At 38.8% G+C, this 23,226-nt stretch overlaps 1 protein-coding gene across 2 annotated transcripts in view; it reads left to right on the top strand.

Annotated features, from left to right (window-relative positions):
* Positions 1-23,226, top strand: part of ADGRF5 (adhesion G protein-coupled receptor F5) — a 136,987-nt gene that overhangs the window by 36,100 nt on the left and 77,661 nt on the right. Inside the window, exon 1 of one of the 2 annotated variants that reach the window (XM_044003873.1) lies at positions 14,633-15,135. The exons of the other annotated variant lie outside the window; for it this stretch is intronic. The gene's annotated coding sequence lies outside the window, so the exon portion shown is untranslated. Of the gene's footprint in view, positions 1-14,632; positions 15,136-23,226 lie in introns of those variants that run through there. 2 annotated transcript variants of the gene reach the window in all.

Below are 23,226 nucleotides of genomic sequence, written 5' to 3'. Positions count from 1 at the left end.
AGTAATAATGGCCCTATTTTTTATTTTTTGGGGGTGGGTGCAAGGCAATGAGGTATAAGTGACTTGCCCAGGGTCACACATCCAGCAAGCGTCAAGTGTCTGAGGCTGGATTTGAACTCAGGTCCTCCTGAATCCAGGGCTGGTGCTTTATCCACTGCGCCACTTAGCTGCCCCCTGGCACTATTTTTAAAATATGAGATTCCATATTTAATGCATAGCCCACAAAAAACCAAGATCAATCAAGATGTTTTTCTTTTTTTTTTAATAATAAACATTTTTATTTATAGTTTGGAGTTCCAAATTTTATCCCTCCTTCAGTCCCTCCCCTCCCTTGAGGTGGTAAACAACCAGATATGGGTTATACATGTGCAATTATGTAAAACATTACCATATTAGTCATTTTGTATAAGATAACCTGAATAAAAGAAAAAATGAAAGTGAAAAATAGCATGAGTCAGTCTGTGTTCAATCAATATCAGTTCTTTCTTGGGAGGTGGATAGTATGTTTCATCGTTAGTCCTTTGGAATTGTCTTGGATCATTGTATTGCTGAGAATAGTTAAGTCATTCACAGTTCAAGATGTTTTCTGACTGAACATTTAGTATAAATTAGTCAAGGGATCATGGGAAATATTACCCAGGTTCTACCCATTGATAAGCTGTCTAACTGCTATATGTTTTCAAGGCTCATACTAGGTTAAAAAAAAAGGGAAGCAATAAAAATTTGCTTTTGATGTTTCCCACAACCTTCTTCCATCCTCATCATTTGGATAAAACTTTGTGGGTCAGTGAAAGGAGTATTGGACTTAAAGTCATAGGACCATCTCTCTAAAGCTGTAAGGGATAACAGACTAGTTTATCCCCTCATGATTCAATGAGAAAATTGAGGCCCAAGGAGGTTAAATGACAAGTCATTTAGGGGCTGCTAGGTGGCACAGTGGATAAAGCACTGGCCCTGGATTCAGGAAGACCTGAGTTCAAATCTGACCTCAGACACTTGACACTTCCTAGTCGTGTGACCCTGGGCAAGTCTCTTAACCCTCATTGCCCCACCAAAAATACAAAACAAAACAAAAACAAAAACAAACAAACAAAAAACCCAACAAAAACAAACCACAACAGACAAGTCATTTAACCCCAGGTCACAGGGAAGGTGACTATCAGAGGAAGGATTTGAACCCCCTTGCCTTTGATTCAGAGTCAATACTATTTATCCTGTCTTATGCTTCCAAGGGAGCTAGGTAGTAAAGTGGCCTGAAAGTCAGGAAGATTCATCTTCCTGAATTCAAATCCAGCCTCAGACATTTATTAGCTGTGTGACCCATGGCAAGTCACTTACCCTGTTTGCCTCAGTTTCTTCATTTGTAAAATGATCTGGAGAAGGAAATGGCAAACCACCCCACTATCTTTGCCAAGAAGACCCCAAGTGGGGTTATGAAGAGTCAGACATAAATGAACAACAACATGTTCCCAAAGACTGGAAATCAAATTCGGCTAACTGCTGTCTGAACGACACTGAACAAGTCACTTCCTTTCTCTAGCCTTCAGTTTCCTCATATGGAAAATAACATAACCTCCTAATTTCTTTGTAGATCTAAATGTTCTATGGAAGTCAAAGGGAAGAAGGTCAAAGAGCAAGCAGATACTGATGAAATAAAACCAAGGGGCACAGACTATTCTTTCTAGAAGTCTGATGCCAGAGGAGAAAGATAAAGGTCATTAACCTGAGGGGGTGTCAGGGAAAGTTTTTTTTCTTTTTTAAACTCTATTGGAGGCTTAGTAGTAGTACCTTCTGGTGAAGTGGAAGTTGAAGATGCAGAGACAGAAAAGCACCTATAGCGTAAGATCTCTGTGGGCTTGATCTGAGTTAGGAGTTCTTCAGGAATCCTTAACCCTGCATAGAAAACTTGGTTCTGGGCTCCTGCCTGGTTCTTTCCTACTTGCCTTTGCCCCACCCCTACCCCCACCCCTCCTCCAGCTCCAGCATCACCTCATGTTCTGGTTTCTGTTTGTTCCTATGGCTAACGGAGGTTTTTCCCATCATAATACATGATACTATTCCATCTGGTAGAGTAGGAAACACACACCAAAGGGGGTGGGGAGAGGAAGAAGAAGGAGGGGGAAAGGAGGGTTTGCTCCTTGAACATGTAGATGTGATGGGAATTCTTGTTGTTTGTTGACTTGTTGAGAGGGAGCAATGACTAAAGTTTGTTTATGGGTGTAGGCTATTGAAAAGGAAGCTATGGTACACCACCACCCATCATGGGGCTCTGCTGACCTGAGGATTCCATTCAAGTCCAGCCCAGTGGAGGGGCGGTGTCCTTAAGATAGAGCTTGCCAGAAGGAGTTCTGGCTTCCTTACAAGAAGGAACAGTATTTTGAGAAACCAAGATTTTTCTGCTACAGACTTCTAAAAATGCTTGACTCTTTTTTTTTTTTTAATTTTAGAGGCAATCAGGGTTAAGTAACTTGTCCAGGGTCACACTGCTAGTAAGTGTCAAGTATCTGAAGCCAGATTTGAACTCAAGTCATCCTGACTACAGGGCTAGTGCTTTTCCCCACCTAGCTGCCCCCTTGACTAATCTAAATAGATTTCATTGCATCCCTAGAGCTTAGCATACTGACTGGCCCATTGTGGGCACTTAACATATGCTTGTTGATTAATTAATTAGCTGAACTATAAATATTTTCTCGGGTCAGTTAATAATGGCTCACATTTGTATCATGCTTTAAGGTTAACAAAGAACTTCATGTACCTTAGCTCAGGGGAGCCTTATTATCACCTTTGTGAGATAGGTGTAAGTATTATCCCCATTTCACAGACAGGAAAAGTGAGACTCAGAGAGATTAAGTGACTTGATCTTGGTCTCCCTTGCAAGTGTCTGAGACAAGATTCAAACCCAGATTTTGCTGACTCCAAATCCAACACTGCTCAGTCATGTTCACATAGAGCTTGACTGAGTATATGCTTCTGTACAAACTTGTTCCAATGGCCATGAAAGGCGACTGAAGCATGTGCTGTGGAGAGCTTAGAGTTTGGTCAGACATCAAAAACCCCAAGGTCATCCACCGCATCCTGGGCCATCGTCAGTCATCCTGACTCTTGCCTTGCCACTGGATTTCGATGACTCTGGAAGAGAGTGAGGCTGATGGACTGGAGCAACACTGTCTCACTTAAATCCAATTCATGCTGTAATGATTGGAATGACGCCACCTGCTGGAGACTTACTGTAGGAAAGCTCCGCCATGAGGAGAAGGCATCTGAGGGCAAGACCTGTGGCTTTTCTTTGGCATCAGGAAGTGACGTTTGCTTGTGGGAGGAAGAGGGGGTGAGGCTGGTGCTCTCAATCTCTTTCGCCAGGACTCTCAGGGAGAGCAGAGCAGGAGAACTGTAGCTCCCTGAGATAGATAGATGAATCTAGGCCTCTTTCTCTCTCTCTTCACCAAATTCTTATTCTCCTTAATAAATGCTTAAAAGTCTAACTCTTGCTAAAGCTTATAATTTATTGGTGACCACTCATTAGATTTTAGATAGTATAGCTAGAATTTTAGCCCCTTACAATGCACAAGTCAAGGCATCACCAGTGATGTCATTGGTCCTCTTCTGAAGCAAAGGATGAACAACAACAGTTCTGTACAAGTATTTTCATCTTCATTTCGGAGATGGAAAAACTGAGTCTTAGCAATCACAGGTTTATAGACTTATGTATTTGAAGGTGGAAAAGGCCCATTAAGGATTCTTGTCCATTACTAACACCTAGTAATTATCAGAAATGGGACTCTTCTGTAAATGGAGTTTGACCAGATGATCCAGCTCTATTCTAGCTTGTGAGTCTTTAAGGCTTTCTAGAAAGCCTTTTATGTTAGATTTTCCCCAGCTCCCCCTTCCCTGTCCCATGAACTGCTCTAGTGTTTTAAATCTTTGAGGTCAAGTTCTTCTTTGCATCCTGTGGGATTCAAAGCCAGGCCTTTTCCCATTATACCCTGCTTCCTCAATAAAACAACAAGGTTAAAGTGGACAGATATTTGAATGATATTACCCTCAGTATAGAAAAGGCCTGGCAGGACCTGAACTTTATGAAGGTTCAGAATTTGAGTTTGAGTTTTGGATCTACCACTTAGTAATTATGTGACTTAAACCAAGTTACAAAATATCTTTTCACCTCAACCTTCTCATTTATAAAATAGGTATAATAATGCTTACGCATTATTATTTTATTCACTTCTTCTCCATAGCTTCTCAGGGTTCTGGTGCTGCAGACAGAAGAAGATGTGGCTGGGGTCTTGTTCTCTTTGCTGTTCCAGCTATTTTATGATCCTTTTCCAGAATATCTCCTTGGCACTGTATTCATCATTTGTTCTGGTGGCACTTTTGCTTAGTGAAGCCCATTTCCTGTCAAAAGCAAGTTGGCTATCTGCCCTCTTCCTTACTGCTCCCAGGAGACCCACCCTCTTTGCCCAGGGACTCCATATGGCTGCAAAAAGGGCAGAAAAATGCCTAAACCCCTCACCCCCATGAAGCTCTCCTCTCCCTCCCTCACCTTCTCTTCAGCTCTTCTGGTATCTTGGCTTTATTTGATTCAGCCAACAGTATATTGCCCAGTAGGTCCAGTTGGTTGGGACTAGAAAAGCAAAAAAAAAAAAGTTACCATTTTACCTTTTCAAAGTATGCATCTCGGGTTGCCAATCTGTAATCTTCATCTCTGGCCCTTCATGTTAAAGTTGAGAGCTAAGGAAGTTGGGTCCATTAGCAAAGATCCTTTATTGCTCAGCTAAGCCACACTTTTAGCTAAGGCTTAAAATATTGTCCTGTATGTTATGGAGAGGGGAAAGATTTAATTCAAAGGATCTCTATGCAAAAGTCATATTTTTAAAGCTTTCAAAATTATTTTTAGTTAAATTTTATTTTGATGAACAAAGATATGTCCTTTATGACTTGAGTATTTGATAAATGTTTAAAATGAAACCATTAAAATAAAATTTATAGAGCATACCCCCTAATGAAATGTGTTGTGTACACCCATGAATATAAGGGCAAGAGCTCTGGACTAGGAGTCATGAGACCCAAGTTCTAATTTTCGTCTTCCACTAACTAGCTGTGAACTCTAAGTAAGGCATGTTTAAACAACATACCACCATATAGGGGATACTCAAAATCTTGATGATTAATGGATGCATTGATTGGCCCATATAGATCCCCAACAAATTGGACCACAATGACCCTCATGGGACATTTGTAGTTCTAAGGTGAGTAAGATGAATAATGAGTTAGACCTGAGCATTTGTCAGTCATGGCTCCAAGGTCAGATGGCAACAACTTTTCAACAGTAAAGTTTCCTATTAGCCCCATTTTTCTTTTGTGTCCCACAAGCTAGGGAATTCCTTGCCTTTCACTGTCAACTATTCCAAATGGTAGGGAGGTAGCCATAGTGCTAGTAAACTGGTGTGCTTATTGGCTGGTTCCATTCATAAGAGGTCATGATTCAAATCTATTATTTTCTTTTGTATCCTTTTCTTTTCCATAACCATAGGATCTAGAACCAGCATCATTTTAAAACCTTAGGGAGTCATCTGGTTCAATTTTTATCTATTTCAGCTCATTTTCTTTCTTTCTTTCTTTCTTTCTTTCTTTCTTTCTTTCTTTCTTTCTTTCTTTCTTTCTTTTCTTGGTGGGGCAGTGAGGGTTAAGTGACTTGCCCAGGGTCACACAGCTAGTAAGTATCAAATGTCCGAGACCAGATTTGAACTCAGGTCCTCCTGAATTCAGGGCTGGTACTTTATCCACTGCACCACCTAGCTGCCCCCTCATTCAGCTCATTCCAAATAAGTTTGCCTCATTTTATAGATGGAGTATACCTGGCACATAATAGGTGCTTTTTTTTTTCACTTAACTTGTGACTTAACTTGTCTTAAGTTAATGCTACTTAACTTGAAGAAATGGAGGCCCAGAGAAATGAATGAGACTTTCCCACAGCCACACAAACAGCCAGTGATAAGACTGGTTTATGGGACAACTAGGTGGCTCAGTGGATAAAGCACTGGCCCTGGATTCAGGAGGACCTGAGTTCAAATCCAGCCTCAGACACTTGACGCTTACTAGCTGTGTGACCCTGGGCAAGTCACTTAATCCCAATTGCCTCACCAAAAATTTTTTTAAAAATTAAAATAAAAGAATTAGGGTTATGGTCAGTGAATATAAATCCTCTAACTTTTGGACTCTTTCCACTATTAACATGCACGGAAAAGGCAAAAATGGTAGGATTGGGAAGACAGTCAAATCCTGAACATAGTTGGTCCCATGTTAAACATGTAACCCCTCCTCCACTTCCTTACTGAGGTGCATATGTACATCTATACATAGATTCACAAGTAGACACTAGTGCTTAGGAAAAGGGATGGGGGCCCATGGTAGAAGTCACCTTCACATTCCAATCACACTGGGAAAACAGCATTAAGTACAGTGGGTGAAACTCTGGATTTGGAATCCAAGGATCTTGGTTCAAATCCCAGCTCTACCACTTGGACAAGTCTTTTTATCTTTATTAGCTTTGGTTTCCTTGCTGGTAAAATAAAGGGGCTGAACCTGATAATGTCTTTGGGCCCTTCCAGCCATAAATCTATTCTTTTATTAGTGATCTAAATTTTGAAAGGGGAGGGGAGGGGAGTGCAGGACAAAAAAGAAAATGGAATGTAGGAGAGAGAAGAACAAAAAAGAGAAAAGAATAGGAGAATAGAAAGTAAAGAAAAGAAAGAAGAAAAGGAAGAACATCTTTTCGGCCTCAGTTTACTCTTATATAAAATGAGAGGGTTGAATTAGATGGTTTTTAAGGACCCTTATGGTTCTATGCCTATGATCCTCTGAAAATGAATCAAAGTAAAGTGAGATAAAACAATTTAGATAAGAGTTCTGGAGAAAAACGCATACATGCTCAGAACAATGCTCAGCCTGTGTCAATGGCACTGGTCCAGGAACGGTGTGTCCAAGTCAAACCTAGGCTGCTGCAGTCTCACAGAAATACGACTGATCCCCATTAACAGAGGCTTTTGCCAAGATATACACATGAAAGATAAGAACAAGACTGGATACTGTAAAAACTGCTGAATTATTTGCTGGTTCCTTCCTCATGTAACATCAGGTCAGTGCCAGATGAGAGCTTTCTGGGCCTCAATATGGTAACGTCACAATAAAGCTGACCAAAGGTCTTGGTGTCATAAGGTTATCAGCATCCATCCATATACTTGCATATCCAGGCCAAGGTGGTTAACTGGACGTGCAGAGGTTTGGGAGGGTTAGAGATCTGGCCTGTTTAAAGGGCTATACATTTTTCATGGACATACCTGATAAACTATTATTGCCTTTCACATCTATGCAGACTTATACTTTTGTGTGTGTGTGTGTGGGGGGGCAATGAAGGTAAAGTGGCTTGCCCAGGGTCACACAGCTAGTATGTGTCAAGTGTCTGAGGTTGGATTTGAACTCAGGTCCTCCTGAATCCAGGGCTAGTGCTCTATCCACTGCGCCACCTAGCTGCCCCTAGTAGAAAGAACACTGAAGTTCAGAAACAGACGATCTAGCTTCGAGCCTCGGTCCTACTACTTACTAACACTGTGACTTTAGGAAGTCACTTTCTCTCTCTGGGACTTCCTGCTAAAATGAAATGATTGGACTAAGGCTCTTTCCAAGGGCTGAAATTCTGTAAGTCTATGGAACTCGATTCAACTCAACGAATGCTTACTGAAAGCCTATGTATCAGACCCTGGAGATATAAAGGCAAAACCCCCAAAGCTATTTCTTCCCTAAAGGAGATTACATTATACTGGGTAGAAATAATATTCACATGAATAGTAAAAACAATGTAAATATGAACTAACTCTGATGGGTGGAAGAAACACTAACATCTGGGATGATCTGGAAGGGTTAAGTGGGTTGCACTTAATCTGAACCTTGAAGGGACCAGGGATTCCAAGAAATTGAGGTTGGTCAGTCAGGTTATTTGTTAAGCATTTATTAATACCTACTATGTACCAGGTATTGTGAAGGAACTGGGGATACAAAGAAAGACAGGTAAAATTCATCCTTTGCTTTTAAGGAGGTCATAATCCCATGAGGGAGACCACATACAAAACACTATGTACAAAGATGCAATATACAGGACATATTGAAGACAATCAGGAGAGGTGAGGCACTAGTAGTAGGAAGGACTGGGAAACCTTCTTGCAGAAAGTAGGGATGGATAGCATTCATGCATACCTTTGCCAAGGTACAGAAACAAGAGATAGAATGTCATAAGGAAGTAATATGTAAGCCATTTTGGTTGTAATATAGGGCACATGAAGGAATGTTTTGTATAATCAATCTGAAAAAGCAAATGGCAGGGGCAGCTAGGTGGTACAGTGGATAGAGCAGGGGCCCTGGAGTTGGGAGTACCTAGGTTCAAATCCGGCCTCAGACACTTAACACTTACTAGCTGTGTGACCCTGGGCAAGTCACTTAACCCCAATTGCCTCACTAAAGAAAAAAAAAAAAAGCAAATGGCAGCCAAACTCTAGTGAGCTTTGAATGTCAAAATAGAAGAATGTATATTTTATCTCAGAGTCACTCAGGATAATAATGCTTCTAGGCATCATTAATTAATTAATTATTTTTAATTAATAGCTTACCTCATGGGTTATGAGAATCAATAATATATGTGAAAGTATCTTGCAACCATAAAATCCTATCTAAAAGCAAAATATCGAATGGATCAAATGAGATAATAATGGGTAAACATTTATTAAGCTCCTACTATGTACCAGACACTGTGCTAAGCACTAGGGATACAAATACAAATCAAAACAGTCCTTGTCCTCAAAGAGCTTACAGTCTAAGGAGGGAGACAATATACAAAAGGAGACTGAAAGGGGGAAGGTGGGGAGGTGAGATATCTGTCAGAGGGGCATGATGGAGAGGTCCAAAGAAGTTTATAAGCAATGTAGTTGGTGGAAAGTGGGGAGAAAATTTGTGTTAAGCCTCACTCTTTAAATAGAGACCCAGGAGTCCATGGTGCTGCCTTCTAATCAAAGAGTGCAATAAGAAGGACAGAGGGTACTGATAAAATGTGATTACCAGGCAGATTCAATCTTGCAGCACAAGATAATATTTGTAAAGCAAAGTGCTTAGCACAATACTTGACACATACTATGTGCTTAATAAATGTTTATGCCCATTCCCTATTTTCATAAAACATTCTAAAATCATAAAAGATATTTGAACTCTTATATTATACTCATAGTCTTCATGTGAATTAAGCTATTTCTTTTTAAATGCTTCTGGGGAAGGTTGATTCTAATATATTTCAGCAACAGGAATAATTTCTGAGGATAGCTATACAATAATAGAGAAATAACTACAGTTGGAATAGAAACAGAAGTTTCCCAAATGGATATCATCTTGAATTTGCTATTAAGTACCAACCTTAGATATGAATTAGAGGTTGGTTGCTTTTGTCCTTGTTTATTTATTTATTTTTAATTTCAACTTGATCTGAGGGTAAAAATAATTATGAATTCTTTTACCAGTGAATAGGGAGAACTTCTCCCAAAAGAAGTAAAAGACCCTGACACCAATTGATTGAAACCTTCAGAACCTTTCTTTTCTTTTTTCTTTTTTTTTTTTGCAGGGCAATGAGGGTTAAGTGACTTGCCCAGGGTCACACAGCTAGTGTCAAGTGTCTGAGGCCAGATTTGAACTCAGGTCCTTATGAATCCAGGGCCAGTGCTTTATCCACTGTACCACTTTGCTACCCCTAGAGCCTTTCTAAGTTCAAACTGCTAATCCTTAAACGGTGGCTGGGGAAGGTGACATAAATAATACATAAATCAACAACTTATCATTCAAAATATTTTTGTGTGTTTGTCTTGTGTAAGATGCAATTTTATTACTTTATCAACTTTCAGGGATATTCTTTTCCTTTTTCATAGACAACTGTCATCCTAATTCTAGCTATATCTGTAAGAAAAATTTGTTAGGCACTTTCTAATAAAGCACCATTTTGTCCAAATTTCCAAATATTTGTTTAAAAAATGACAAAGAATATAGAATTGAATTTGCCTCTTCTATTCATATATTTTTTTAAAATTCCTAATCTTTTATTTTCAGAGAACAATTCCATAAAGTAAAGGAATAAAAAAGAGTGGGGAATCTGTTCAACACAACTAACCAACACATAAACAAAATTATTTAATATTACATGTAATGTTCCATACAAAATGTCCCACCTCTGCTAGGAAGGGATTGAGGAGCATTTTCATCTCTCTTCTTTGGGGCCAACCTCAGTCATTATAATTTCACAGCATTCCATTTCAATTTTGGTATTGCCTTTTCCCATTTGTATGGTTGTAGTGATTGTGTAGTTTTTCTTATTGCACGTACTTAACTTTGCATCAGTTCATATATGTCTTCCCATGCTTCTCTATATTCATCATATTAGTGTTTCTTACAGCACAGTAGTGTTATATTATATTCATGTACTGCAATTTGTTTAGTCATATTTTTATTTGATAATCAGCTACTTAGTTTCTGTCTCCTCAGTATTACAAAAAAACAAAACACTAGTATAAATAAATATTTTTGTGTAGTTGGACCTTTTTTATAATCATCTACCTCCTTGAGGATATATGGTTAGCAATGGGTTCTGAGTAATGCCAAAAAATGGTTCAAAAGGTATGTACATATTAGGCATTATGCCTAACTCCAAAGTGCTCTGCAGAATGCTTATACCAATTCACCAATTCTACCACGAGTGTATTAGTGTGTTTATCTTTCCACAACTTCTCCATAACTAATCCCTTTTTTCATCTTTCCCAATTTTCTGAGATATGAGTAAAATTTCAGAGTAGTTTTGATTTTCATATCTCTTATTTGTAATGCTTTGTAACATTTTGACATGCTTTTTTACTAGTTTGCAGTTCTTTTTAGAACTTTTTTTATCTTTTAACTCTCATCCCATTGGGAAATAGATTTTGGTTAGATAGTTGTGCTAGTAATTTATATATTATGTTATCATATCATTATCAAAAATATTTGATGCAAATTTTCCCCATCAAAATTTTCCCTTCTCATTTTAGTTGTGTTGATTTTATTTGATCAAAAGTTTATCAATTTCATGTCATAATAATTAACTATTTAATCTTTCGTGGTTGCCTCTATCCTTTGGTCAACAAGTTTGTATCTGTGAATGGTACCTGATCTGGTTCTTCTAATTGTTATGTTTACTATTCAAATCAAAATCTGTTTGGGGGGGGGGTGTTGTGCTATATTGTGTAAGAGGCTAGACTAAACATGATGTTTGCCAAACTGCTTTCCATTTTTCCTAGCAAGTAATTTATGTTTTAGGATTAATTAAGGTTATATACATACATACATACACACATACATACATACATAAATGCATACATACATACCAGTGTCTTCATTTTATGTCAATATAGCCTACATTCATCTCAACCTTTGGTGCTACCATGTCTTACTTTAGACTCCTATTGAGTTTTCTATCCAATGAGAAGAAATGATGAAGAGGGGCAGGTTGGTATTTGCAAATGGGTCTTTATGGTAAAATCATCATAGGTTTTAAAACTGAAAATTCAAATGGCTTAGACATCATTTAGTTCAAATCCCACATTTTATAGATGATTCTGAGAGAGGATAAAGGATTTGTCCAAGAATACACTGGTAGTTATGACACAGGCAGAATTTAAACCTTTTAACTGAATCTAAGACTCTTTCCACTGCATTTCCCTCTTTCTTGCTTTCTCATAAAATATCATCAAAAGAGTGCATGCCTAGAGTCCAGTGATGGCAGGCAAATGTAAAGACGAGTCCAACACACTGGTAGCTGACTGGGAAAGCCCAGAAGTCAGAAAACTCAACAAGGTAGTTGGTTAAAGCCTTCTGCAGTAGCACTGACACCTGGTTAAGTTTTTAAAGACAAAGGACTTTAAATATACCTTTGAAAGATTTTTACCTGCAAGTCTAACAATTCAGGAGGCATTAAACAAGTTCTAAATTAAACAAGTTGATAGTCTCATTGATCCTCATCTCACACCCTGCCAGTAAATGTAATTTAGGTCAAATAGAGATTAAAAGGAGAAGTAAGAGAGGCTCTTGATTGTTTAAACCTAACTCATAAATTTGATTCTATCAGCTTCAGTGGGGAACTCTCTTTTGTTGGTCAGCAAGCATTTATTAAGCACTACAATGTGCCAGGCACTGGTGAAACAAAGAATGGCAAAAACAAAACAAAACAAAACAAAAAAACATAAGTCCAGGCTGTAAGCAGCTCAATTCCTCTCAATGTGTTCTCAATGTGTTTTAAATGTATTTTAATAGTGGTTGGCAATTCTGGTTAATGTTTGCAATGAATCGTTGTAGTAGAGAGCTTTATATCCCTATATAACAATTTATTTTCTTTATGTAATTACCATAAATCAAGTCATTCATAGAGGAAGCTGTTGTATAGTGATTAGGATGCTGAATTTGAAGTCAAGAAGACCTCTGTTCAAATCTAATCTCTCTGTGACCCTGGGCAGATCACTTAACTTCTCTTTAGTTCTCCTCTATTCTAAGTCACAGACTTGATAGAAGGATTTCCCTAAACTGCCCAATTCACAATTTTTTCCCCAAGTATTCACATAATAACAATTCTTGTCTACAGAGGGTATTCCAAAAATCTTAGTGTAGTTAAAAGCTATAAGCTTAATAATAATTAGTTTGATTCTTTAGGAATAATTAAAAAAAAACATTTCCCTCACAATAATAACGTAAGCAAATGCAAATGTATATACCCATTTTACAGATGGGAAGACTGAAATACAAAGAGCTTAAGCAACTCGACCAAGGTAATTAGCACAGGTGGTAAAGAATGGAAGCCTACAATACACTCCCTCCTCTTCTCCATTCTTTGTATCCCCAGCATCCTTCAGAGCTCAATTCATGTCAGCTCCTACAGATCTTTCTTGATCTCTCCCTCCTCAAATGACTTTATATTTCATTATTTGATCATGTTCTATGACCCCAGAAGCATGTTAGCTCCTTGAGGGCCGGGTCTATTTTTCATTTTGTCCCTGTGGGCCCAGGATGTAGCATATGTATATGTATATATATATATGTGTGTGTGTGTGTGTGTGTGTGTGTGTGTGTGTATTTGTGTGTGTATATACACACACATAATATTGGGCTACATGCTGGGCCCAATATTATGTATATATATTAGTAAATTGTTGTTGGAGTAGAGCTAGGGTTTCCATTCAGGTCTTTTTACACTGAAACCGGAGGTCTTTCCATTTCACTCAGGCATTATTACTCATATTTTACAGATTTGGAAACTGAAGCAAAGATTGGAAAAGTGACTTGCCCACAGTCATACAACTAGTATATGACTATGTGGTAGGGGCAAGCCTTAAATTTAGATCTTCTGACCCTAAGTCCAGAAGGGTTTTATTCAGTATGCCCATAAGTTTTCATTGTTATTGGGAGGGAGGTATTAAGCAAGCAGATTGGAGACTTGGGGACATTTGGCTATGTGTATCTGCATATGTAATTCTGTGGTGTCAGCAAAGAAGCATTAAGAAATTTGGGGTCTTGTCAGGTTTATGCTGGAGCCAACTCACACTGGCTTGTGATTGTTAAATATTCAGGGTGGACATTTACACTTCAAAAACTGCCAAAACACTATAAATAAGGACTTGCTTTATCATTTTATTCATTTTCTAGACTTAAGGTGATGGAGAAAATGTTTATCCCACAGATTAAACTTTAAAATGTGTCTAATGTCCATTCTGCCCCCCTCCCCCCCAGGCTGTTGGTTATTAAACATTTACCAGCATACCCTGGGTTCTTTTCCTATTTCTAACAGCTTAAGGCTGGTTATCACCTTGGGTAAGTTACTTCCTCTCTCCTGGCCTCAGCTTCCTCCTCTGAAAAATAGAAAATTAGATCAAACAACCTCTAAGACCTCTTTGCCTTCTAAAATTCTAGACCTCTGTGATGGAATGACAGCATTTCCCTGTCTCTCCAAATATATGGTCTTGTGTTAGTAGGAGTCTCCCTACTGGAATGATCTCTCTTCCTACACATTGTCTAATGCGCCAGAAAACAATCTGGCCATGGTTTTGAACAAATAACTGTATAACTCTGGCCCTTGGATTCCTCATCTATAAAATAAAGGTGGCTTGATGATTTAGATTCAGATTCTTTAAAAACAACAAAAAAGGATACAAATTGATGGAAGCTTACCAACTCTTTACCACGATACCTCCTCATCATTCAATATCAATGGCGAGCAATTAATTGGTCTTTCCAATCCAAGCCGGTTTCCAGTCTCTTCCCAGGAGACCTCAAAGAAGAGACCCTCCTCCTCTGGTCCAGTTTAGGGGCCATTCTACCTAGAGAAAGGGGACAAGACTAAGTGATCACTGTTTCCTCATACATCTTGCTATTCATTCATTCTCTGTGAGCCTGCAGAATGAACACGTTTATATGTGAGCATAGGGCAGCCAGCCAGCTTTGCTTTCTCATTGTTTTTTCCTCTTTCTACCTCCTGGAAATCCGAGTCAAAGTTAGGAGGCATCACTTGACTTAAAGCATCCTCCACTGAACCTCTCTGCCATAACCCAGACCTCTTTTGTTTTGGGGGAAGGTGGCCTGGGTTACATTCTTCTGACATTTTACTTGGAGAGAGGAAAAGTAAAGAAAAAGGCATCGGCTGAACAAGTCGAACCACTCACTGGAAGAGGTTTTGCAGATAAGAAAAAACTGAAGGACTTCCCATAGGCGTGAGGGAAATTGCATACGCCATCCGGAGAAGGGGGCCAGGAAATGGCTTCTTGTTTTCCAGACAGCTCCTAAGCTCTCTTCAATGGCACTGTGAAAGTTGGAGGGCTTGGCTGCACAACCAGGGGAGGCACCCACTTTGAAACTGGTTTTTTGCTGGAGGAGTTTTTTGCCACTAAAAGTTGAAGCCATGATCCCTACAAGGTATTCCTGTTGTCAGTGATTTCCTCTGAAGAGGAAGCAAAGCAAATGACATCTTAGCTGAAAACAGGATTTTTACCAGTGAAGATTAAGATACCCATTGGTTCCAGTGACAGCATTGGACAGGTAAAGTGAATTCCTGTTCTTTTTCTACTTGTTTTTTTTTCTTCCCAAAAGAATCTAAGATGGGTCACAGTATTGGTGAATCATAGGATGTAGAACTACAAGGGTTGTTAGAGATCATTTAATCAAGTGCCTTCATTTGATGGAGGAGGAAACTGAGGCAGAGAGAGGCAAATAGTTCCCCTATGATCATGCAGCTTGTGAATAATAAGTAGAGGGTTCAGCAGAAAGTTATTCATTTTAAAAGTAGTCCCCCTTTGATTTGCTTATTTGTCTCAATTAATTTTATTATGACCTTAATGGGAGGAGTGAAAACTAGTTGAGTCTAATATGTTGTATGGCAGCACAGTGTAATGGATAGAGTGATGTACCTAGAATTAAGAGTTCAAACCTTGCCTAAGACCCATAATGGCTATGAGACCACAGTCAAATTATTTAGTGCTAGAGTATCTTAAGCAACTCTCTCAGAGTGTGGACATTTGCTCATCTGCAGTTTCAACACTGGGAAATCCCTATACTGATGAAATCATAGGTCTGGAGTGCATTGCATTTCCTGCCTGTGAGACTATACTTGTGGTCATTTATTCTTTGGGGGTTTTCTTTGGATTGACTAAATAGTAACAAGGGAATAGGTAATGAAGGGATTTTGATCATAGTATCCTAGACCTAGATCTGGGAGGGACCTCAAAGGTCACTCTAGTCCAACTCTCTCATTTTACAGATGAGGAAACTGAGGTCTAAGGAGATTAGTGACTTGACCGAGATCACCCAGATTCTAAGTAGCAGTGGTAGGATTTGAATTCGGGTTGTCTGATTTGGGAACCAGGGCTATTCCTATTGTATCACCTCAGTGTTGAGGGTTTCTCAATAGGTCAGTGGCATGACAACCTCAGCTAGTGGCCAGGGTGCAGAGAAAGAATTATTTGCAGAAACAGAAGGACTCAAAGTCAGTTCTGAAATTCAGTCCTGGAAAAAAAAAAAACTGTGGAAACTAGATGCAGATTGAACCATACTATTTCTGCTTTTTTAATTGTTGTTTTGTTTTCCTTTTTTGAGATTTTTCCCTTTTGCTCTGATTCTTCTTTCACAGCATGGCTAATGCGGAGATATGTTTAGTGTGATTGTACATATATAACCTATATCAGATTGCTTGCTGTCTTGGGGAGGGGGCAGGCAGAGTAGGGAGGGAGAAAAGGTTGAAACTAGAAATCTTATAAAAACAAATGTTGAAAACTATCTCTACATTTAATTAGAAAAAAAAGAAGAAGAAGAAAGAAAAAAAAGAAAAGAAATTCAGTCCTGGGACAAAGGATGAGACTTGGGATGAAAATTCTATCCAACAAAAATTGTTTGTCCAAAATATCAAGTGCAGACTGGAGCTATTCACCTTTGACCAAATGGAGAAGGCATGTGTAGATTGAAATGAGAAAGGTGCTAGGAGTTTTTAGAAACTAAGGACGATTGCCTCTGTTGGAACTAGTATGACTTTCATGTTGCTCGTTTTGCCCCCCTGTCCTTGCTCTTTGTAAGACTTGACTAAGTCCTTTGAAGGAATGCTGAATTTGGAGTCAGAAATGTGAGTTCAAATCCTGACTCTGCCACTTGGCTTAGGTACTTAATCTCTCTCTGTTCTCACTGTTCTCATCTATAAAATGAGAAGGGTATACTACATGATGGCAAAGTTCTTTTCAAACTCTAAATCCTGAGCCACGACACATAGGCAGTATGTGCGTATGTATGTATATATGTATAAATGTATGTGTATATATATGCATATAAGTATGTATCTCTATATAAGAAAACAGTTCATATATATAAAAAGTTCATATATATATATATATATATATATGTGTGTGTGTGTGTGTGTGTGTGTGTGTATGTGTGTGTATATGAACTGTTTTTTTTTAATCCTTCACAAAACCTATTGTAGGATTGGGCACACAATGGATGCTTATAGTTTTATTGTTACATTTAGTTAGATTTGAATTGAGGTCTTCCTGACTTTGGTTCTCTATCCATTAATCCAGGCTGCTCCAAACACTATATACACCCATATGCAAGAATATATCCTCAACAGTAGATATGGTGGTGGCTTTAGCTTTGTACTTACCTGATTCTCTTTAAAGGCTGTGACTCTTAATCTTGCACTGAGAGACCCCGTTATCATCACTGATAATGGCTCACATTGATTGTTACTTCATCATTATTAACAACAGCTAATATTTATAGAGACCTTTAAAGTTTAAAAGGCATTTTCTTATTCAAGAGCATCATGAGGTAGATACTACAAGTATTATCATACCTATTTTATAGATAAAGAAACTTAGGTACAGAGCGGTAAGATGACTTGTCTGTGGTCATTAAACTAGCCAGTGACAGAGACAAGACTCAAACTGAACGCCCTGACTCCAAGTCCAGAGGGGAATTATTCATTATAGCCAGCACTTTCCATTGTTAACTTTTTGGATGCCATTTTGAGAAGGAAACTCAAGATCCCAGTAAGACAAGTGGATGGGGAGTATTTCGACAATTGAGACTCTTCTTATTTATCTTAGGGGTAGGAGGGATTACAGTAGAACAGATTCAAAACCTACCTTGAAGGGCTAGGAAATTTTTTTTTAAGTCAGTCACTAATATGGAAATATTTTTGCATGACTGCTCATGTGTAACTATCAAATCACTTGCCTTCTCAATGATGGGGGGTGAGAGGAAGGAAGGGAAAGAATCTGGAACTCAAAAATGAATGCTAAAAACTATTTTTTCAAGTAATTAGGGGAAATATAAAATATTAATTTTTTAAAAGTCATTCAACATTTTGTCTAAGCCTTTTTTCTACTGGTCCATAATATTGTTTATTGTTGTTCATCCTTCATTCTTGAAGAGGACCAATGACATCAGGAAGGTAATGTCTTGATTTGCAAGTTGATTGGATTTAAGTGAGACAGAGTGGTGCAAAGTCATCAGCCTCACTCCTCCAGAGCCATCAGAGTCCAGTGGCAAGACATAGGGTCAGGATGACTGGAGATGACCCTAGATGCAGTAGGGAACCTTGGCCTTTTAAAGCTAAGGTCTTTCCCAGGTCTTAGTTTGTCTGAGGCAACACCTATTCAGTATTTAAAAGCTAGCTAAGAATTAAGGCAAAAGATGGCCTGGTTTGCCTTCACAAAAATCAGTCTGTGAGGGGAAGACCCACACTTCAGGTCAGAGGAAGACCCACACTTCTGGTCAGAACAGAAACAAAACTCATACATAATATTCATGGAATTGAAAGAGCTACTGGACAAAGGGACCTCCCTGCAAGGACACTCATGGGAGCTAAATTAATGTGACTTTGCCCACTCAATACTACCCAATAGAGTGTGCAGCACCTGGATCACCTGTCCCCTAATGTTGCCCCTTCCACCAAACAGCAGTTGCAAACTTTGGCAAGAACTATTTAGTGGGGAATAGCCTAAGCAGGAAGAAATCTTTTTAGCCCCACCCAGTACTAAACAGTGTTAGTAGCTTTTTAAAAGGAAAGAGAGCCCTATGTCCTACACTGACTTCATCCTTGGCCCTTTGGAGCCCTGTTACTTGCAGATTTTACCAAATCAGATTAAATGTTCTTTGTAAACAGGATATGATCAAAGAGTGCCAAATAATTCTCATATAACAAATGAAACTCAAGGTCATCATTAACATCTTTACTTCCCATTTCCTGGGGCAAGGGGAGCCCTAATCTATGAGAAGGCAATGGAGTAGAGCAGGCTAAATTTTCACTCCAAAGTCAGAGGAGCTGAATTGGAATCTTAGCTCTGCTAACAGCTGCCTTTGTGACCTTGGTCAAGTCATCACTTTAAGAGACTCAATTTTCTCATCAGCAAAATGAGGGGGTTGGATTAGATGGTCTCCGAGATACTTTCCAGTTCTGAATTGATGACCCTATAATTTATGAATCTTTCTAATCCTGGAAGAAATTGTTGTTAATGGAAGCATTTTTATTGTAAACTACCTGGTGGTACATCTGCACAGCTTGGATTCTCTAGCTAAATTGGCAGCTCATCACTTGATTTCCTATTGCACAGACCTGGCCTTGTAAAGAATATCGGAGATGGGGATATGTTCATTCACTTAATAAGAAGTTACTGAGTGCCTACTATTTGTAAAACACCATGCAGAAGCATGCATAAGTTATAGAATCATAGACTTTCAGAACTAAAAGAGCACTTCCACATTGTCATCTGGTCTAACCCTTTCCCCTTCCAGATGAAGAAACTGAGGTCTAGTAAGGTTAAATAATTGCCTAAGGTTGAACAGCTAGGGTCAAAACAGGTACATAAGTCACGGTCTTCCAACTCCAAGTCCAGACTTTCTTCTACACATCACTTTATGTCCTGGGGACAGATTGCAGATAAATTTGGCTGGAGTTGTAGACAAGGGAGAAATAGGAGATCCACTTGGAAAAGGAAGTTGCGACCAGATTGGGGAGTACCTTAAATGCTAATCTAGACTTTATGCAATAAGTACTGGGGAATCATTGAAAGTTTTGGAGGAAAGTTTTTTTTTTAAACTGGTATTTTTTAAAAAGTTTAACCTGCTGAGCAATATGCAGAAAGAATTTGAGGGGAGAAGAAACTAGATATAGGAAAAACAATTAGGAAACTTTTGTATCTTCTGTTACAGAGAGTAAATAAGGCTAGAACTAGGGTGGTTGCAGTTAAAATGAAAAGGGAGAGGAATGATATAAAAGGGGAATTGATGTAACTTGGTAACTAATTAGATATGGGGAATAAAGGGAAGGGAGAAATAGAAAAAAGAATTCTTGAAGTTCAGAAGCTAGGTGGCTAGGGAAATGATGCTTTTGAGAGGACTTTGGAAATCTGAAGTAACCAGTTTGAGAGGAAACATGATGACTTGAGTTTTAGACACTTGAGTCTGTGGCAAATGAAAAAAAGTCCAAGTGGAAATGTCTAGCACATTCTTGGATGTACAAGCATATAACTTGGAAGAGAGGACATAGCTATGGAGGTAATTCTCATTGAAGTTATGGATGAAACTATTGGAGTTGATGAATTTTTTAAGAAAAAGAGTATTAGGAAAGTAACACAGAGTGACCATAATTGGGGGAAGAGGCTGAGAGGAGCCATGGAAAGAGAGAGAAAAGGAATAATCCCAGAGGCATGGAGAAAAACCAAGCTACTGTAGAGGGAGGATATCACTCAAAAAGGAAAGGAGGGGAGCTTCAACCAGGAATCTTGACTCTGGGCAAATTCATTTGAGGGTGAATAGCTGGGGTAGGGGCTAATGGGACTTGCCAGAAGCAGCAATAGATAAAATTGAACTGGGAGAGGGTGACCCATTTTTCAGAGGCTGTGCTCCTTGCTGTAATAGTGATTAGAGTGGAGGGTGGGACCCAGGACAGTGTGTGATGTTTATAGGTTCCTAGTGGTAACTCAGTAGAAAGATGGTCATGCCATGCAGCGATGCAGACCAGTTGAGAACTACAAAAAGTAAACAGTCATTGGGAAAGGAAATAAACTCCCCTACTGTTCCCCCTACTCTCTATACAGGTTCTCTGGATTAAAGTTCCATTCACCCTGAACATTTAGAAGAGGGTTAAAAATGAGAACTGAGAAGAGGTTACTGGATTTGCCAATCACGATTTATATCCTTTGAGAGTTCAGTTTTAGTGGAGTACTGAGGACATTAGCCATATTGTAGTTAACAATCTCTCTGATGTCCTCTACTAATATGTCTTTTAAAAAAAAGAAGAAAAAAGTTGAAATACATTTGTATGCCTCATTTTTTGGCAAGATTAAGGGAAAACCCACTGAAGGGTATATTCAAGCACGGAGATGGATTGATAAGAGTAGACTTAGGAACTTTCTGTTTTCATGAAGATGGAAATCTCTTGCTCAAAGGTTAAAAGTCCCCAGTGAATTACAGTGGGAGAAAGGAGGATAAAATGTTATCAAACTAACACACATGTCAGTTCTGTTTTGGAAAATGTGACCCCATTGTATACAAACAAATGTTCTGCAGTAATCTGATAAGACTGGGATACCCTGACACAATACTGAGGTTGACCACTTTTTCAAGGCAAGTGAAAATTAAATAGGAGGGGCGTAAAGACAGTTTATAAAATTAGCATTGTGTTGTTTGTTCCAAATAAACACGAAACCTGCTATACCGCATGTGCAAGTGACAGATTATTGAATTGAGAACTGCAAAGCTAAGTCTTCTTAAGTCTTTCACCAATGTAAGGAAAGGCTACCTCTCGAAATTTAAGGTTTTCTGGCTGTGCATTTGGGCTCCAGGACTTGATGCCATAAATTATGCCACTTCTTCCTCATGTAACATTCTATTTTATCAGGATGAGAGGAAAATAGAGACATTGTTCTTGTTTTTAAAAATTTTAATTTATTTCATTAAATATTTCCCAATTACAAGGACATCATTCTTATTGGAAGGAAATATAAGGTACTTTCTGTATAGAATATGGGTCAAGTTCACTTTCCAAATGTAGAACTGCATGGTATCACCATCCAGTCAGTCTGGTAGTTAATTAGTCAATAAGCATTTACTAAAAGCCTGTAATTTGCCCTGCACTGTGTTAAGTGCTAGGGATACAAAGAAAGGCAAAGAACCTCCCTTTCTCACCTATTCCCTGACAATAATAGCAAGAGAGTAAATGTCGCTCTTGTTCTGGGATTATCTACAAAGTGTTTTTGTATATGGAGTCTTATTTGGTCCTCAGAACAATTTTTAGGAAGTAGCTAAGACACCCATTATTATCCTATTATACAGAGAAGGAAATCGACTTTCTGAGGCCACTTATTTTGCCTTTGGAGCCTCTAGTTATTTTGTGCCACTTTCCAGAAAAATACTTGAAATCTTTGCTAGACACAGTGAGAGATGAATGAGGGTAAGGGGGTAATAAAGAAAGACAGGGAGGAAGAGACACACAGAGAAGAAGATATATATATATATATATATATATATATATACAGAAGATGGAAATAGAAAACAAAAGGAAGAAGAGGAAAACAGAGGAGAGGGTAGGAGGAGAAAGAAAGGAGGGGAGGGGAGGGGAGAGGAGAGGAGAGGAAGGGAGGGGAGGGGAGGGGAGAGGAGAGAAGAGGAGGGCAAGGGAGGGGAGAAGATGAGAGGAAAGGCTAGGAGGAGAGAGGAGAGGAGGGAATGGGGAGAGGAGGGAGGGAAGAGAAAAAGAAAGGAGAGCAGAGGAAAAGGAAAAGGGAGAGGAAAATCCAAATTTGACAGTTTCCATATTCCCAACAGTCCGAAGCCCTGATGTAAACTGGAAATTCTACTCTGCCTTGGTTCTCATAGCAGTCTTTCTAAACTATTGTGATTTTGGTTTTCCCAAGTCTAGTCCTCCATCCAAAAATAGCCTAGGCAGGATGGCTGTTCTACATGGTTAGACCCAAATGATACACTTTGGGTTGTGCCACTGAATAACCACCTGGCTTAAAAAAATAATCAAAACCAAACCAAACAAAAAAACCTCCTCCTTCTGCAAACCTGTCATGTGTTTAAAGTTGACATTAATGGAGTCATTACTCAGGTGAACGAGGCTGAAGACCCCTATTAAAGGATGAATATGTTAACTGGAAAGATGGCAGCACAAATTAAATTGTCAGATTAACCAATTATCACTACCAGAGATAGAGGAGAATCAAGTGGATTGGGGAGAACACCAAACTTGCAGTCACAGAGTCCGTATTCAGGTCTGGCCTTTGCAACTTTCTATCCCTGTGACTTTGTAACAATCATTTCCCCACTTTAAGCATCAGTTCCCTCATATGTAAATGACGGGTTATTCTAGATAATCTCTGTGGCCCCTGTGGTCTCCAAGGTCCTTTCCAATTCTCACATTCTATGATTTACTCACATTACTACATAGATCTTTTTCATTTCTATAAAAACAAACCCACATAATAAATGCTCAATAAAAACTGGAGAGGCACCATGGCAAAGTAGATAGGGCACTGGACCTTGAGTCAGAAAGACCTGGTTCAATTCTCAACTCAAGCACTTATTAGTAGTAAGTCACTTAAACTCTCTATGCCTCAGTTTCTTCATCTATAAAATGGG

Source organism: Dromiciops gliroides, chromosome 4 (assembly GCF_019393635.1).
Source record: "Dromiciops gliroides isolate mDroGli1 chromosome 4, mDroGli1.pri, whole genome shotgun sequence".
Classification (NCBI taxonomy): Eukaryota; Metazoa; Chordata; class Mammalia; order Microbiotheria; family Microbiotheriidae; genus Dromiciops; species Dromiciops gliroides.
This window is presented reverse-complemented; position numbering and strand designations above follow the sequence as displayed.